Genomic DNA, 20,187 nt, shown 5'->3' with positions numbered 1-20,187 from the left:
AATCAATTAATTGGACTTTTGTTCTTGACAGCCAGAACAAATCCCAAACAACAATTGGAAGAAAAAGAGGTTGAAAGGAGAGAGACAAATGGATTGAGTTCTCCCAGAGTAGTTTATTTAAAGGGATTACCCATGTAAGGTAACACCTTCTACCCAAGGCCAAAACTTTTCCACTTGCCTATCCTCTAAAGCAGGAGTCACCAACCTTTCGGACCTCAGGGACCACTAAATTCATAATTTTAAATTCTGTGGACCACTAATATGATCTGCCTAATGACTAGCTGGGTGGGCGTGGCAAGATGGTCATGTGACTGGGTGGGCATGGCCAACTCAATGTCACCCACGTCGAGGGGCACCTTGCCAGCCTCTACTTGCCACTCCTCGCCTGCCCGCCTGGGCTCTTTAGGGCCCCAACAGAAAGCAGTTGTTGGAGCTAAGCAGCCACCATGAGAAAGAGTTGGCAAAACAGCTCAGTTCAAATTTGATCTGACTGAGAAGGAGCTTAGCAGAAGTACCTCACTGAAGACTACCAGCATAGGCTTTCCAAGCAGAGGGAAGACCTGCGAGAGTGCAAGGCCAGGTACCGGCACCTGGTGGCTCAGTGGGCTGAGATGGTCAGCCAGTTGCAGGCCATGATGCAGTCCCACTGGAACAAGGCCCTCTGGCTCTTCGCCATCAGTGGTGCTTCCCTCCAGCCTCTGCCCAAAGCCCCCTACCAGGAGGCTGAAGCAGACCCCAAGTCGGAATTTCTGCCCCCCTCTGACCCACACAAAAAGACCCCAAAGGGGGAGACTCTTTGCAGCAACACAAACGTTCATTGCATGTATCCGACCCAGGGGCTGTAGTTTGAGGACCCCTGATTTAGTGAATATAAAAAAATGCACATAACTTTTCTGGAGACGACCAAAATTTTCTCACGGACCACCAGTGGTCCACAGACCACCAGTTAGTGATTACTGCTCTAAAGACATATGTCCATATATGCAACTGTTAGTCCACTACCATGTATTTTTCCATGTATAAGATGCTACATTTTCTTTAAAAATATCTACTTGAAAATGGAGGGGCATCTTATACACAGGAGGCCAAGAGGAGAAGTCATGGCCCATCCTTGTCCTCCAGCTCTGCCGCGTAAGCTTCTACCTTATATGCAGCTCTATCATTCCTCTCTATTGTAGTTGTTTCCTGTATCACATTGCCATTCTACATTTCATTTCTATTGTTCCTGTGATGGATTTCCTGCTCTTGTATTACTCACTCTCTAATAAGATGGCTTTTGCACAGTGATGGCTTGTAGTGTGTTTACTTACTGTACATGAAACACGGGGGTGTCCTATAAAAAGAGGCATCTTATAGATGGAAAAATATGGTATTTTTCACTGCAAATATTAGAGTCAGAGACTGACATTGGGCTGGATCTAGGATGATGGCATGTGGTCCTAAGGACTTGGAATGCTAGTCTCTGGCATGAAGCCAAAGCTCAGGAAAGCCTCACATTCCAACATCAGGGGCACAAAGGCCCATCTTACCCTACCGATCCATGGCAGATGACCATTCATTTAATGACCATTCAAAGTTCCAACAGCACTGAAAAAAAGTGACCTATAACCATTTTTCACACTCATGACCATTCTGCATCCCCATGGTCATGTAATCAAAATTCAGAAGCTGGTTCATATTTATGATGGTTGCAACTGGTTCATATTTATGATGGTTGCTGTCTCCCGGGGTCATATGATTACCTTTTGCAACTTTCTGAGAAGCATAATTTATTTTTATTTATTTATTTATTTTTCAAATTTATATACCGCCCTATCTCCCTAAGGACTCAGGGCGGTTCACAGGCAGTTAAAATACATATAAATACAAATTAAAAACAACAATTAAAAAACTTATTCTATTGCCGAATTTAAAAAACAATATAAATAATAAAAAACCCCTTAAAACCAATAACTTTAAAATCTAATCCAGTCCCGCGCAGATGAATAAGTGCGTTTTAAGCTCGCGACGAAAGGTTCGGAGGTCCGGAAGTTGACGAAGTCCTGGAGGGAGTTCGTTCCAGAGGGTGGGAGCCCCCACAGAGAAGGCCCTTCCCCTGGGTGTCGCCAGACGGCACTGCCTAGCTGACGGCACCCTGAGGAGTCCCTCTCTGTGAGAGCGCACGGGTCGGTGAGAGGTATTTGGTAGCAGTAGGCGGTCCCATAAATAATCAATGGAGAAGCCAGATTCACTTAACAACCAGGTTACTAATTTATCAGCTGCACTCAACAACTGTGGCATGAAAAGTTGTAAAATGGGGCAAAACTCACAACCAATGTCTCACTGAGCAACAAAAATTTTGGGCTCAACTGTGGTCATAGGTCTTGTACTGCCCCAAAATTGGTAGATTTAATCCTCTCTTAAAAACTTGATTTGGTTTTGCACAAATCTTTACATGGCAGTCCCACATCCACACATACATCCCCGGGAGGGTCAATTGACTGTACCAGCAACGAAAGGGTTAGTCAGGCAAACTGGATTGCACCTATATGGCTTAGGGCCCGGGTACTTACGGGACCGCCTGCTGTTACCTTATGCCTCCCACCGACCCGTACGCTCACACAGAGAGGGTCTTCTCAGGGTGCCGTCTGCCAAGCAATGTCGGCTGGCGGCCCTCAGGGGAAGGGCCTTCTCTGTAGGAGCTCCTACCCTTTGGAACGAACTTTTCCCTGGTTTGCGCCAATTACCCGACCTTCGGACCTTTCGCCGTGAGCTGAAAACGCATTTGTTTATTCAAGCGGGACTGGCTTAAATTTTTAATTCTAAACAATTTTAATCAAGGTTATTATTTATAAATTTTAAGGGTTTTAAATTTGATTGTTTTAATTTTGGCCATTTATGGATTATGCTTGTTTTAAGTTTTTGTTTTAATTGTACAGTGTGTTGTTGTTTTTTATAATTCGGCTGTACACCGCCCTGAGTCCTTCGGGAGAAGGGCGGTATAAAAATCTAAATAAATAAATAAATAAATATATTGGGATAAGGTGAAAAACTTACTTTAACACCAGTGAAACATAATAAAAGAATGAGTGGGTATCAGATGAAGGCAGCATCATGAGGACACAGCAGGGGAAAAAAAGTTGCTAGGGCATGTTTATGTCAAAATTAAGTGCAAGTGAGAAAAGGTTCAATTAAATGTCAAATTCATCTGGCCACAAGAGTCCAAAAAAAGGATGAAAGCAATTAACGCTTTGCACATATATTTCCGCTAAAGCAGCTGTCTTGGGTGGTTGACCCACAATGGATTGGAAAAACATTGGGAACGTGACTTGTCTCCATTGTGATGTGTCCATTTTGTCAAACATTCAAGCATTGCCAGAAGTGTTCCATGTTTCTCCATTATCGTGATGGGATTACTCACCATCAACCTTCTTTCTTCAGTAAACAAAATAGAATGATGTAGGACAATTTATGAGATTCAGTTTTGAATAGCATCCATGATGTGGCATTTTTGTAAGACCAATATATATATAGCTATAGTTATTTGTAGTTGTGGATGATAGACAGTTAGCTAGATAGCTAGAGAGACAGGTAGTTAGACAGAGATAGAGAAAGACAGAGAGAGACAGATTAGACAGATTAGATAGATAGATAGATAGATAGATAGATAGATAGATAGATAGATAGATAGATAGATAGATAGATAGATAGATAGATAGATGAGAGAGAGAGATACTGGTATTGATACATGTGTGTATATATGTACCTGAGTGTGCATTACCTGTTTTATATTTAGGTCATGCTCAAATATAATTCAATATTCTTAAAAATAAAACTATCTTTACACAACAGGTTAATTTAGGAAAATCCAACAGTTTAAAATCAAATTTATTTATCCGTTAGAAAGTAAACACCATTAAACACAATGGAGCTTACTTTTGGGTAAACATAAATAGGAGTCGCTTTCTGCTTTGGTCCAGATAATCTCCTGGGTATGAGATTTTATAGGTCATTCTCAGGCATTGTATTTATTTTATTTGCCATGAAGACGATGAAAAAATTATAGAACATCAAATGCCTGTAAGAAGGAAGGGGAAAGAAACTGCTTCCTAATTATATTGCTTTGGCAATTGTTCTACTTACCTGAACTCTTGCTGGCTTCAAATCTAATCTGTTTGTATTTCATTCGTCATAAACCACCAACCTCTAATGCTTTTCCCTTCTCATAATATCCCACAAGATCCAGGCTCTTCTCTCTGTCTAGGCTGCCAGAATTCTTAGCCAGGCTCTTATCTAACATTTCTCAGCTACTGTAATCTCCACTTCTCGGTTTTGACTACTTCAATCTTGTCACAGCAATCCCATTCTCCTGCAAATATTTGCTTCCTTATCCATCACAATGATTGCAAGATTTGTCAGCCTGAGGTCTTCTGGCAGCCAGCCAGCCATGAAAAGGAGGTCACTGGGGATGCCAGCAGAGATGGGATGGATCAGAAGCCCAACTGAAGCTCAGTCCTTACACAGCGTGCAGTATTACCATGTTCTTTCATGAGGTTTTCATACATTCTAAATACACATAATACACATTAGTTAATTTCAAACAATTTGATTACACTGACGGAGCAGACTTAGACCTATGCATATTCATTCACTGCTAAAATTATTTAAACACACACACACACGTTCCTAGCAAAATTTCCCTGCTGACAAACCAGTGGAAGCAACTCTGCTGGACTTTCCTCTATTTGGCGTCACTGGAATATTCAAACCTTAGTAGAAACTGGTTTTTTCCTTGCCTGAAGTCATGGGCACTGTTGGGAACTCGCTGAAACATTTACTGTGCTACAGGAGCCAGAACCAATTACTGGAGATGCTTCATCTTGTTAATCATGTTGCTGCCTTCTCTGTCATTTCTGAAAAAGTGGAGGGAAGCAAGACCAATAACTCCCATGTCTTATCATTAGAGTATATAACAGGATGGCCACGGGAAGCATGGCACATAGCAGCCTTTATTTAAAAACAACAACTGGAGACTAGGTGTATTTTCAGATGCCCACATATATGGAATGTGTCACACTAAAAAATACCCTAAGCAGCAGCAGCCACACCAAACTGTGATGATGCAAAAATGACGATATGGTCCACTGTGAGGTCATCCTGTAAATACTGAGAATGGGTACTTGCAACACAATCTTTGGTGCAAGTACATAAACTGTAGCATTTGTACGATGGCGTGATTGTGCATATTTTGGCATTCATCTGTCTCCCCTTGATCCTAAACCTTACTTCTGGGGAATGCCTATGCCCCAAAAGTTATTCTGAGTTACTGAAAGAGAAGGGGAAGAAGTAGGAGAAAATATGTCAAAAAACAAGGAGAAGGAAAGGAAGATAACATTGGTCCATAGACACATCCATTCTGTCTCCAATAGAAAGCTCTCCCCAGTGAAATTCAGTTTAGCAAATGAGGTAAAAATGACCACATATAAGTCTGCCAGGGTTGAGCCACAATTGATACAAGTCCTCCATTACTATGAGTTATTGGACTGTACTAAGTAGCAAATGAAGATGAATTGCATGGTTTCTGACTGAAACACCTGGCTGCATTGTACCCACTTATCGCCAAGCAGTTTAGCAACACACCGCAAGGAGGTGAGATTGAAGATTGGTTAAAATCTGGCAAAACCTACCTGAGAATGATGGAACCAACGAAAGGGACAGAACCAGGCAACCGCAGGCCAAGTACTGCGTATCAACAATTTTCAAAGTGCTAATTGGTGTGAGCTGATGCCATCCAACAGCATCTAGCTGAAAATAAACTCTTCCCATCTGAGCAGAAAGGAAACCACCTAAAGAAGCAGAGGAACAAAAATCAACTCTTAACTGTCAAGATGATTTTCGAAAACTGCAAGAGAAGGAAGATCAACTTGAATGTAACTTGGATTGGTTACAAGAAGGCATTCAACTCCCTGTCACATGATAGGATAATCAAGTGGTTGGAAATAATATAATTCAGTAGCTTTTATCCTTAATGGCCCAAAGGAAGATCCAGTTGCTGGTCAATAGTGATAGACTGAGAAAGGGTAACATCAAGAGAGGAATCTTTCAAGGAGCCTCACAATCACCACTACTGTTTCTCATTACATCAATTCCTTGGTCAACAATTCTGAACAAACCACGCCATGGCTATCAAATGTAAAATATATATACATCTGCCAGTCTATTATATCTCCATTACATGGGTGATTAATGCAGTATGGGAAAACATCATCTGAAATGGAGATGCTTATCAGACTAACTCAGGGATGAAATCCAGCAGGTTCTGACAGGTTCTGGAGAACTGGTAGTGGAAATTTTGAGTAGTTCGGAGAACTGGCAAATACCACCTCTGGCAGGCATGGCAGTATCCTTCCCTTGCCACACCCACCAAGCCACGCTCACAGAACCGGTAGTAAAAAAATTTGAATTTCACCACTGAACTAACAGAATATACAGCTAAGATATTGCAATGGCATTTGGACTGGATATTCTGCCCTTACCATTGATAGGAAAGAAATAGTGAAACTGAAGGAATCAAAATGCCTATGGAAATAACGCCAAGAGACTGGATGAAGGGGATCACAACAAATCTCTAGGCATCCTTGAAGCTGACAACATCTGCAAAGAAATTGAAGGAACAGTGGACAACCTAATTAGCTGCTGCAGGAAGATCATACAAACTGACTACAAACAACGGCAGGAGAAAGTATCAGTAACGGTGTCTTGGAAGATCAGCAAGAAATACCATTTACTTGCAAGCAAAAATAGATGGGACCTCAAAATAGACAACATAATAGAAAATGAAGACTAACTTCTCTGGGACTTGAGAATTCAAAAAGACAATTTCCTGCTATTTATAACATGCCAAACTTAAGTATTGTTAATAAGAAAGACCCCACCCACCCACCCACCCAAAAAAATCTGGCTAGAGGTCATTGCAATACCTGGAGACAGCAGAATAGAAGAAAAAGAACTGGGGGAAAAACACAGACTACAAAGACCTGCAAATAGAAGTAGAACAACTGTCGCAAAATAAAGCAAAGATAGTACCAATAGGGATAGATGCCTTGGGTGTAAACCCAAAACAACTAAAGTACCACTTGAAGACCATCGGCATTAGCAAAATCCCCATCAGTCAATTGTAAAAGGCAACTTTACTTGGAACAGCTTATATTACGTGACAATATCTTTAACACCATCCAACAAGAATATCTCCCGATCCCAGATCCTTGGGAAGGACTTGATAGGTAAATAAAAAAGCCTCAGTCAAAAAAATCTGACTGTGTGACCAATCATCATCGTCATCATGATTAAAATCATCATCATCAATTTATGTTTTAGCAAAACCATTACTCTACCAAAGATGAGACACATTTAGAGTTATTGCACATGAAGTGCACATGAAATGCTCCCCATTTGTACCCTATGACTATCATTAAGTGTTGTACCTTAGAATTCTTGATGAATGTATCTTTTATTTTCTTTTATGTACACTGAGAGCATATGCACCAAGACAAATTCCTTGTGTGTCCAATCACACTTGGCCAATAAAAAATTCTATTCTATTCTATTCTATTCTATTCTATTCTATTCTATTCCTGAACACATTCCTGGTGGTGTTAGACACATAGTGATTATTTTTAAATAGTTTTGTGGAGTAGAGACTTCTCTTTTTTCATAAAGCATAATTCTATTATAGATTTTTTTAAAAGGCAAGGATTACACAAGTAGGTTAGCAGGGCAGAGCATTTGCGTATGCAAAATACTAATATATTTTTATAGCAAGGGTTATAAATTAACTCCTAGCAGCTATATCTCTGAGGTGCAAACAAGAGGGAATGAACTGCTCTTTTTGAGATATCTCAGATCACTTTGTTTTCATTTTTTCTAATCTAATTCTTAATAATTCTTATTTCATGTTTGACTAATGGTTAAAGATGAGTAAATTTTACCCACATCTTTCTCACTTTCTGAAAAGCTGATCCTAACACACAATGCATTAATGAGACTTTCCCCTCTAGTGCTGAGCCATGGTGGTGAATCATCCCATCTGAAATGGCTTGCCTCTAGAAAGATTATGGGTTGCCTTCAATAGTGTCATGTTTTTGTTTCATAGTTTGTATTTTTACTGAATTAAGTCCAATGTAATCCACTCAGAATTGCAATTTGCAAGTTGGGAGGCCATGTTAATTGGTTGATTGATTGTTGTCTTTCCTAGCCCTGTTGGCATTGAAATGGTACAATCACCTACCAGACAAAGACATGTAAGATCTCTCTCTCTCTCTCTTTAACTCTCTCTCTCTCTCTCTCACACACACACACACACATGCATTTCCTCTTTTTATGCATTTCCTTCAACTTTTGACCTAAATGACCAAACGCTACTTCTTTGAAGATATGCTCTTCATCAGTATGCTCTTCCTCTTTGTATGGTGTCACTTCATGAGCTCTTCTTCCTCCTCTTCCTCATCCAGTAGACATCTTACTAAGTTACATAAGGAGATGGAAGATAGCAGACCATATTAATAAGTTGCATGTTGATATATTTTGAGTTGGCATAATTATTCAATAATGCTGCTGGAGCTAGACTTTGTGGTAAAAGTCCAGGTCCCAGTATCTAAGTAGATGCCAAATGAACTTTGGAATTATTTATTTATCAGATTTAGGCACCACCCATCTCACTATCTAAGTTATGAGACGAGGTTGAGCAGTAAGAAATAAGTTGGCCTGGACTGATATTGGTCAGCTGTGGTCTACTAAAACACGAAAGCACTTGTCATGTGATCTTTTTTTAAACCCTTTCCATTTAAGTTTTAAAAACTTTTTATAGTCGTGAAAAGATAGCCAGCTACAGAATTAATGATAGAATAGGATAAAAATAACTCAGGTAGGCATTCTGAACGGACAATTCAAATTGATTCAGAGAATTGACCTGAATCAGCTTGATTTGATTTGATTTTCCTGAATCTATTTAAAATACAATCCAGTTCATTCAGAGGCATCTGATATGACTTGACAGTTTGATCTAAATTATTGATCTGATTTCAAAATGGATTGGATTCAGACAGCCTTCCCTTCAAAGAAAATCTCTAAATTGAAGCTTTGCAGAACCCCAACATTCTCATTCTTTTGAAAGTATTTTTTCCCCTAAAGAAAAATTGTGCTTATTCTCCAGAAAGGTATATGGTGACTAAATAGAAACGGGTTAGAACATTAAGTATAGGAGCTAACATTCCCTGTCTGCACCATTGATACCACTCTGTTAAAGATGTGTTGCTCAGCAATCTTCAATCATTTTTCCAGGGCAAGACCATCACAAAGCAGCTGCCATTCCATCTAGAGATATTTATACTCTCCACTTCTGACCATGTTCTTATAATCTGAAATCAACACACAACAGGTATGTTTTACAGACCTATTCATAATGGAATATGTTGCAATTCAGAAGCTCTTCAATTTTAATGGCCCAAGGCAAGTGCTAATGGTCTAAGACAGGGGTCTCCAACCTTGGCAACTTTAAGACCTGTGGACTTCAACTCTCAGAATTCCTCAGCCAGCAAAGCTGAATTCCACAAGTCTTAAAGTTGCCAAGGTTGGAGACCCCTAGTCTAAGAGATAGCATCCCTTGATGCTAACTTTACATTTTTGTTACTTTATTGTCTTATATCTGCTAATCACATATGTGAAATAATATATTTTTATTGGGGAAGCTTGGGAAACATATATAGCATATATCTGAAGTTGAACTGTTGCTTATGCATCATACAAAAATAAGATTGAAAATAACAGGGAATATAATTTGGAAGGTGAATGTAAACATTTATGGATACAGATGGTTTGATGCTCACCTGCAATTCTGTATAGAGAATTACAGAAAAAAGAAATTAACTACTATAATATCACAGCAAACAGAATTTATGCTAATACGTTTGCAAAAGTGATACTGGGAGAGTTGTGAAAGAGCCAATAAGATCGTGGCTAATTATTTAAAATAAAAGAAAGAAAGGGCAATGATTTCAGTTATCAGAGGTGAAAGACATGACAGCTATAAGACTTCAAGGGATATAAATTTTCATTTTAAAAGAAATATTCAGAATTATGTAGCAAACCAGAAAATGTATCAAATGAAAATATAAAGGCTTTTAAAAAATAAAGTTAACCTACCCCAGTTAAATACACATAAACAACTTTTATTTGCTGCTTGACAGTTTAAACAAATAATTTTAAAAATGATAAGTGATGAAGCAACAGGTTTGGATGGATTCTCTATTGAGTGGTCCACAACATTTATAGAACTTTTGCCGCCAAAACGTCATCAATTGTACGATGAGATATTTGATAAGGGAATCTTACAGAACAACATTTAATCAGGCATATATTAGTGTTATACCAAGAGCAGGTAAAGGCCACATTCAGTGTGCTAATTATCATCCAATCTCATTGACTGATGTTGATATAATGATAGTAACAGCAATGTTAGCAAATAGATTACAGCAATTGGTTAAGTATGACCAAACAGAATTTATATTAATTAGGTAAGCAGGAGACAATATTAGTTTAGCTGTAGACGTAATAGACTTGAATAAAGATCAGTTTGTAATCTTACTATTAAATGCTGAAAAAGCCTTTTACAAATGTAGAAAGGTATATGTTTGCAGTACCAAATAGTTTTGGATTTTCTTCAGAGTTCATAAAATTCATTTAAAAGACAAACGCCACTCTTTGGAAGACAGCAAAGTCCACATTTTGGACAGGGAAGACCTCTAGTTTGAAAGAGGGGTCAAAGAGGTCATCTATGTCAAAATTGAACAGCCCTCTCTCAAAAGAGAGGAGAGATACGACATCATCTATTTCCAGTCTACATCACAGGCCTTTCAGCAGTTCCAAGAAGGCTCCACACCCATTTGCACTACTCAGGTGACCCTGAGGACACAGATAAACCTCCAAGTGGCCTCAACAACTCTCTAAAAGAATGCTAATGACCAGCTGTCTTCAAAGAATATAAATCCTTCCATTCCCCACCATCCAGTCAGAGCTAAAGAAGCTTCTTAGATGAGAAGCAAAACATCTTCAAAAGAAAAACAAGTCTGGTTGCGTCTTGAAAAAGCACTTGTGGGACATAAAATGAATTGAAACATTATATGAATCACCCACATCTAAAGTAAAGGTTAGGGGCATATTTTTCTCCCCTTCTCTCCCACTATTTAGAAGAACTAGACAAGTATGCCCACTTTCATCCTTGCTTTTTAATATCCACTTGGAATTCTTGGCTTGTGGTATTAGACAACATAGGAAGATTAACAAAGTAATACATAACTCAGTTGAGCACAAATGGGTTTTATTTGATGATGACATTCATTTGTTCATTTCTATACTTCACACTACTATTCCAGTATTGATGCAAATAATAGATGTCTTTAGTAAAATAGCAGGATACTCTATTAACGGGTCCAAATTGGAACTGATGCCAATCAGTGAAAATGTGGTTACAATCCATTTAAGGAGCACCAGTTTTGTATTTGTCTCAAATTTATTAAATATTTAGGTGTGTATACTAAAAGACATAACTCAATAGCATGTGACATAAATGAAATGTATAAAGAGATTTCTTCTGATATCAATTTTTTACTCTTTGGAGAATTTTACCCTTTGGGGAAAGGCAAATGGTCTCAAAATGAATATTATTCCATTTATATTTGTAACTCCGGTTCTGGAAAATATTTTCAGAAAATAAACTCTTTGTTTAGAATTTTTTATGGGATTTTTCAATTCTGAGAATATTTTTTTTACAGAAAATACAAATAGCAATCAATGAGGAAGGATTTGGGGTTTTTTTTACTTTGAGGCTGTATCATTGTGCTTATGTATTGTCAAGTATGTTATTGATTGTGCCTGTCAAGTGCCGGTGAAATCAGGAGATTCAGACAGTTCAAATGAGTATAAAGATTTATTTCTACAATAATCTGACCAACTGGCCATTAAGAGACATGAGCAGGAGATAAGACAGGCATTCAAGATGGACTGGACATGGCTCTCTTGTGGGCACACACGGACTCGTGACTTATGACATGTTTGACCTGGGGTGAAATGCTCCCGGAACAGACCGGCTCACGCGATCTGGTAGCGATGGCGGCTGCTGGTTCGGAGGACCGGTAGCAAAAATCCCTGGCCCCGCCCCCCGGCTCTGCTGAGCCCCACCATCTGCAGAGGGTTTTTTTTTTACTTTTAAAAGCTGGTTTTGCTTCAGCCAAAACAGGCCTTTAAAAGTAAAAAAAAGCCTTTGAGGATCCCGCCACTCAGCTGAGATCGGCAGAGACTTTAAACTTTAAAAAAAAATTTAAAGTCTCCTTTGGCGATCTCACCTGAGTTCCTCATCAGCAGAACCTTACTTGTACTCTTACTTGTAGAAAACATGTTTTCTACAAGTAAGAGTAGAGATTCTAAGGCACTTACCTGATTACTGATGAACGCATGGCTCTTTTTCCAGTCCAAAAGCAGTTTCACTTTCAGCCAGACAGAATCAATCGCTTAGCTAATCTATTTCCTCGGTGATCAACTGGCTGGCTTTGCTGGCTGAGGAACTCTGGGATTTGAAGTCCACAATAAAATAAAATAAAATAATAAAATAAAATAAAATATTTGTGCAGCTTTCTGAGATTTGGTGTGTTTCTGTAACTCTAACTACACAAACACACAAAATCTCAGAAAGCTGTATGTGGCATTTTGTGTGTGTGTGTGTGTGTGTGTGTGTGTGTGTAAAGTGTGAAAGTTGGTTTTTGAGCTTTTTGTGGCTGTGTGAAGTGCAGCTGCTTTTACATTGTGTGTGAGTCAGTTGTGTTGTGTTGTGTGTGTGTAAAGTGTGAAAGTTGGTTTTTGGTACCTCTTATTGTTTTTTATACTTTGTTAATTATTTTATTATTTATTGTTATTGGCCACGCCCACCCAGTCATCTGACCACCAAGCCATGCCCACCAATTAAGCCACGCCCACAGAACTGGTAGGAAAAACTTTTAGCTTTCACCCCTGGCTTGACACCTCCCTTTGCCTCAGTCTGGTCATCTCCTACATCACCACTGCACTTTCTACCAGCTGTACCTTCTGGATAGTCTTCAAGCTATAGCTTAAAGCTGTAGTATTTGGAAGGTAGGCCCATGTACATCATACTGCAGTAGACCAGTCATGAGGTGACCAAGTATGACTGACCATCTAAAATGCCTCCTGGTCAAGAAATGGAAACAACTGGCACAAAGGTGAACTGCCTCAGTTGCCTTCTGGTTTTCAAGCATCAGTACAGATAAAGCATTACTAAAAAAAAAAAAAGAGTAGTAATATATAAACACAGAGACTAAAGTATGTAAGCACACAGGTAAGAATATTAATGAACATTAACAATTTCAACAACTTAAGAGAAACAGCATGTTAGGAACAAAGTATCTAATCCAGATGTTCTTCTCAGTTTCTGATTTTACATTGAGGAACAGTCAAATAGTACACCATAAATTCAGTTTAACACATCATTAGTTGTGGTAGTGTGAGGAGTTCATGCTCTGGGCAATAACAAAAATTACTTAGGGTGTGTGTGTGTGTGTGTGTGTGTGTGTGTGTGTGTGTGTGTGTGTGTGTGTGCAAGATGTTTGGCAGGGTGATGGTCACAAAACAGCAGTGCACTTTGTCTGTTGACTGGTGTCATGCCCCATCTGCACAGACGCATTTAAGTGTTAACTCTCTGTTCAGAATTCCATCAACCGAAATTGTAATTAATATTTAAGTATGACAGCTGAACTTCTTCAACTTGCCACCGATGCTGCTAATAACACCATTATAAAATGTGTGTCTTTTATCTCTGCTTGCTCATGCTGGAATAGCCCTTGGAGGGAGTGTATCTCTATAAGAAAGGAAGAAGCAAACCAATGAAGGAAGGAAGGAGAAAAGAAAATCAGTCATGTACCTGTAAATCTGAGTCACTCATATTGACTTCTATGAACTGGGTCTTGAAAGTGGCAGCCATCTCATCAAAGCTTAATAAGATGAAATGAAATCCAGAAAATGTCTAGGTGTTTTTGGTGATAGTTAAGATGGATACAGATTTGGCTGCTTAGTCAACTCTCATTGAAATAGCTTTCTGTCTCAGTGTGTAGGTACACAGTTTAAGGATGTTCTTTGACTGAGTTTCATTGCTTGATGCTCAGATGACTGTGGTGACAACATCTGTAGCTGTTTCTGGAACATGGTGACCTTATGAGAATGACTCACGCCCTTATCATTTCTTAACAATGGTTCTGTAATAGTCTCCATGTTGGGTTGCCTTTGAAGACCCTTTAGAACTTCATAGATACAAAACCCAGCAGGTAGAGTTTTGACTATCACTAAAAGATCAAACTGTACAGCAATGCTTTCATCCAGTTGTTTTGGTTACCAGTTCACTTCTAAGGACACTTTGAAGTGCTGGGCTTGACCTCTACATCTCTAAATGGTTGAGACCAAAGTACTTAGGAAACGTCCATATTTCCATGAATTCACAAAACCAAAGAGATTTTTTTAAAAAAATTCCCACACTTCAGAAACCAAAATAATCGTCATATGAATGCGGATCTGTTTGATAGCTGCTCCCATTTTGTAAATTTGCTCCTATTTAGCTCCACTGACCTTTCCCCGCTTCGTTTGGTTTCTTTTGTAACCAGTTCCACCTTTCTGTTTGGTTTTTTTAAGAAAGCGTATACACGTTCGATCAAATTATATACACATTTTTAAAACTAATTAATTGTTACATATGCATTTAATTGTGGTTTAATTACCTAGCTGGTTGATTTGAGTGCTTTTAAAAGAGAGAAGCGGGATAAAAATGGTGGAAGGAAAGAAGGAAAAAAGATTTGGGAGCAAACTTAATAGTACATTTTAAAACAGAGAGGGGGAGTGGGGAGAGAGGGAGAGAGAGGGAGAGACAAAGGGGGAGAGAGAGGGGGAGAGAGGGAGAGGGACAGAGAGAGGGGGAGAGGGAGAGAGGGAAAGAGGGGGAGAAAGAGGGAGAGAGAAAGGGGGATAGGGAGAGGGAGAGAGAGGGGGAGAGAGGGAGAGGGACAGAGAGAGGTGGAGAGGGAGAGAGGGAAAGAGGGGGAGAAAGAGGGGGGAGAAATGGAGAGAGGGAGGGGGAGGCAGTCCTATTTAAATTTGAAGCAATAACAGAGGAATGCTGTAAACAGCTTGTTGATGACAAGAGTAAATTATTCTTTTGCTTAGAAATGGATGATGGCATGGCTGCTGCCTCACCCATAGCTAGCCCAAGGGAGCCATTGCTAACAATACCCTGAAACAGGCACTTTAATGGAACTGAGATAAGGAGAATATTCTGAATACTTGGAAACAAGGACTTTGAAGGGGAAAAGATAACCATCTCTCTCAAACTGAACTTGAGATATCTGTGAGGAGTAAAACAGAAGAAGGAAAAAAAATTAAAATGCTTTCTTCATCTCATTATTCAGACACTACAGCCATGTCCTCCAAAGCTATGACACAAATAATTGAAATGGTGTTTGGAAATACTTATGTGCTGTATCTCTCTCTCTTTTTTTTTACAAAAAATGCCCATTTGAGAAAGATAGCAAAGAGTCTAAAAGAAAACTTAGGTCAAGGTTATGTTTGGTAGAATTCTATTTCTAGGCCACACACATGCACACCTTATTGTTAACACTAAAATGAGGATTAGCAGGAAACAAGGCCATGCTAAATGCATCTATTGTACAGCCTTGCCTTCCTCAGAAACTCTTCTGTTTTCTCCTCTTTAGGAAGCAAAATCAGCAGGTTATTAAATTTTTGGTAGCCCATCATACCTTGGGAACTGCATTTAGTTTAATAGCCCATATGTTGTATGGACCTGATTAATACTGTCAAGTGTTCTATAAGCAGAAAATACTGAACTATACTAAATGGCAATCCCAATCTTTAAAACGGTTCCAAAAAAATCAGGTTTAAAATGATTTTGTTACAAAAACTCTTTCGAAAATAAAAATGTATTTCTCTAAATCAGTGTTGCTTATTCCAGTTAGGATTTAGAAAGTTCCCCTACTATATGATGTTAAAAGTTGAATCTAGATGCTTCTACACATTGGAGACATATTCTGTATTTTTCAAAAACCTTCTTCTGCTTTTTGCAATCAAATTCATTTAAAAAAATTACAATCCACCCCTAACTGTGGGCTTAAACTCAATCCTGCTTGTCTAGGATAAACTGTTGTTGAAGGAATGGGTGCTTGGTTGGGCCTGGCCCAGACTATGTCTTGTTATGACAGGAGGAGTTGCTACCATTTTTGTAATATACTAATCCTAGACTACCCTTATTTCTCTTTTGGGAAGTCAAGAAGATGCTGGGATATAAACTACACAGGGCTCTGGAAGAATGAATTATCAAGAGTCATTTCAGTCAGGGTTAAAATCTCTAACAGTCTCTCATGCCCTCATCACCTGATGTCTGAATTACTGTAATTTGCTCTACATGGGATTGCCCTTGAAGACAATTGGGAAACTTGATTGTAGTTACTTGCAAGACAACGGGAAAAAGTCTGTCATAACAACGTAACAGCTATGTAATGGGAACTACTTTGGTTGATGATTTGTTTCTGAATGCCATTCAACATGCTGGTCATGACCTATAAAGTTCTAAAGGGCTTGTGTGATGACTCCCCTGGACGCTTCCCCAGATACCTCTTCAGATGTCAGCTTGAGGGAGGATGAACCAGTTCCTGGGACATCTGGAGAAGAGTTGGTCAGTGGCTCCAAATAGCCATCTGAGAGTGATCTGGTTGAAGCATAGCTGCAGCAGGCTAGCCCTAAGGCGTCAGATGGAGAAAGCTGCAGCCAGTCAGGGAAGAGGAACTACCTTCTGCGCTAGATCCAAGAACATGTAGGGCAGAGAAAAGGCAGGAGCAGTGAAAGACAGCCAGATTACTCATATGGAGAAAGCCTTATCCTTCTTGATGGGTTGCACCGGAAGCTGGCTATTTAGCACAATAGAGAGATGGAGGAGATTCTGGGAACAACATCTTCATTTCCGAGCTGTGTACTTTCTGGTCGTTGTGATCCCTGCCTTGCTTTGGATTGACACCATGCCTTGACTTGGATTCTACCTTACAATACTCTCCTGTATTGTAGATTTAATTTTACCTGGTGGGTTTATTTTGATTGGGAAACTTTCAAGTGCCTTGTGGTCTCATTGGCCATTGCTCTGTGGACTAGCATTGGTCTATTTGTGGCTAGACTTAATTGGGACAGTTCTGGGCTTTTGGTGAAGGGAATTGCTGGGGAATATTAATATACCCACTAAACCAGGGTAACATGTGTGTTTGAATGACCTCCTGATGACTTCCTTTTACCAGTCCACAATAGAAAGCACCCTCACATATTGTGTCACAGTATAGTATACTGGCTTAACAGCCGCAGATAGGAAGGCATTACAGAGGGTGATGAGCACAGCACAAAGGAGGCTCATTCAATTTCATTGTACACATGCTGTGCATTGACAATAAAGGTTTGTTTGTTTGATTGATTGAGTGAGTGAGTGGGACAGCACAGCTTGGAGGTGGGCTAGTTTTGAGACCGTCAACTACAGATAGAATCTGCTAATCTATGACATACATGCAGAAAATATACTCTAAAAGTCTCCATCCATTCATCCACCCAACCATCATCTATCCATCCATCCAGTCATCCAGTCATCCATCATCCCACCCATGAGATGCAGCATATGAGAGCTCAGATGTAACTTTTGGGCTCCCTGCCTATGGAAAATTTTACTCCATCTCTGAAATAAAGACCCGGTGGCCTAGAGTTGGAGCTCTTGCCTCACAATCAGGAGGTTGTGAGTTTGATCCTAGGTAGAGGCAGATGTAGGGTCTCCTGCTTGGGCAGGGGGTTGGACTCGATGATCTGCAAGGTCCCTTCCAACTCTGTTAATCTGTTGAAAAAAAACTCTCTCCTGCTTAATATTTCCGAAGTTAGTAAAGAGCCGGATGTTCCATAGGAATGCCTGGAGCCTAAGAAATTACTAATATGTTTTCCTGGGATGAGTGATCAGCATTTTAGGTTTTAGGGTATCATTGATATGTATTATTATAATTAAAATAATACTTTTTTGAGAGGGTGGTTAATGTTTTTGCCTATATTGTGGGACTCTGTAAAGTGATATGATGGTAACGATTAGGGTTCATATCTTCACAGAACAGCTAATACAGAGACTTGCTTTTAATCTGCAAATATGAAATTAAGTCATATTGATGCCTGCCCCCAGTCCACCTGCTTCCCTATCATCTCTCTATATATATAGAGAGAGGGGGGGGGGAGAGAGAATTTCTCTTTCTCATTTACATCATGTATCATATATATTAGAGCTAGCATACACTTTCCCAGCAAATGTTCCATCCATTTACAGGAACAGAGAGTCAGATGGAATCCTTCAGAAGAAAATTTTAAGTCACCACTTAAAAGATTCTGTCCTTCCTTGCTAATGCTGGAAGTCAAGGAATGTGTGATGGGACTCAGATGGTTGAATATATTGTGGATGTGAGCACAATATATTCTGTCATGAATAAACCAACCCCATTTTTCTCATTTGGATGGCAGTTATTGCAAAAAGGGTCTAGACCGAGGTGCCATTCATTCATATCTCATGCTTTTAAAAAAGATAAGACCTCCTTTGGATAAAGTTGAACTCTTGATGACTGCCTAGATATGTCCATGTGGTTTTCTTGGCTAGAATAGAATAGAATAGAATAGAATAGAATAGAATAGAATAGAATAGAATAGAATAGAATAGAATAGAATAGAATTCTTTATTGGCCAAGTGTGATTGGACACACAAGGGATTTACCTTCGGTGCATAAGCTCTCAGCTATATAAAAGATATAATTGATAAATCATGATCATAGTCATCGTAAATACATCCATCATGAATCGTAAGATACAACACTTAGTGATAATCATAGGACACTAAATAAGAAATCAGCATAAATCATACTAGGAAACTAAGTAAACAATATAAATCATAAAGATACAAGCAACAAAGTTATAGACATAAATAGAAAAGGAAATAGATAACTAGTAGTTTTCTACTGCCTTCCTCTGAGATATCTGTTCAGCTTTCCAGAATGCCAGACTAAGAAGTCACTGCTGTTGCTCCTTGCTAAATTTTTGAGGCGATGTTTGTGTGTCTGCTGAGCCACATGCAATCTAATCATCATAACTCACTCTCTACCACCTACTTTATACCTCCAGCCTTAATGCTTCCAAACAGGCTAAGGAAGTTGAAATGTCATCCTGAAATAGATCGAGGTAGAACATAGACAAAATTAGCTAGCTTTGAAGTACTTAGTGGCTTTCGATATTTAAAAGGAAAAAATTAAAGAGAACAGGAACACCTCCCTCTTCCCAAGCTTATTTAAAATCATCTTGTCTCTTGAGATAATAAAAGATGTTGCTTTCCAGGGATTATATATGAAATCAGTTTCAAACATTGCAAATAAGCTATTTTTGTGTTACTGATTTGTTTTCTCCTTAGGATGAATATGATTCCCATTCATGATGACTCCAAATCCGGCTTAAAGGTACGAAACCTGAAGAAGACAGAACAAGCATCTTAAAGTACTAATTAACAGAAGAATAGCAAACAGACTGAGTAAACCTGTGGCTCAGACTTCAACACAATGCTGAAATAAACTACAGTTCTGTTTAGATTTTTGTTGCTGTTAACTTAATCACACATAGATTGGGGGGGGGCGTGTGGGGGGAGGAAACAAGACAGCAAAAATTAAATAACTGCTGAACAGGAGTATAGGTCGTCCTAGCTTAGTGACCACAACTGCAACTGGAAACTCAGTCATTGAGCAAATCAGTCACTAAATGAAACCAGGACTGTGCTTATGGCCTTACATCGGCTTTCAAGTGTTTTACAGACCTGTAAAGGTGGTAAATGCAAGGACTGATTGCAATGTTACTTTTTCATCACCATTGAAACTGGAAACAGTTGCAAAATGAGGCAGTCGCTAAAAGGACCTGTAACAGCTTGGGACAAGAAATGTATCTGATCAATTAGTGAAATACCTTTGTTGGCTGATTCAGATGTGTCTTCTTCCAAGGCAGAGCACTCCATAGCAAAGATCCCATAATATAAAAGGTTCTGGCTTA

At 39.2% G+C, this 20,187-nt stretch overlaps 1 long non-coding RNA gene across 1 annotated transcript in view; it reads left to right on the top strand.

Moving 5' to 3' along the window:
* LOC131195231 (uncharacterized) overlaps nucleotides 1–19,702 on the top strand; it is a 153,227-nt gene extending 133,525 nt beyond the window's left edge. Inside the window, exons 4-5 of the long non-coding RNA XR_009154383.1 lie at nucleotides 9,319–9,415; nucleotides 19,562–19,702. This is a non-coding gene — a long non-coding RNA (uncharacterized LOC131195231). The remainder of the gene's footprint in view (nucleotides 1–9,318; nucleotides 9,416–19,561) is intronic.
* The last annotated feature ends 485 nt before the right edge of the window (nucleotides 19,703–20,187 follow it).

This window comes from Ahaetulla prasina, chromosome 3 (genome assembly GCF_028640845.1).
Source record: "Ahaetulla prasina isolate Xishuangbanna chromosome 3, ASM2864084v1, whole genome shotgun sequence".
Lineage (NCBI taxonomy): Eukaryota > Metazoa > Chordata > Lepidosauria > Squamata > Colubridae > Ahaetulla > Ahaetulla prasina.
The sequence above is the reverse complement of the archived record's forward strand: the minus strand, read 5'-3'. Positions and strand labels throughout refer to the sequence as shown.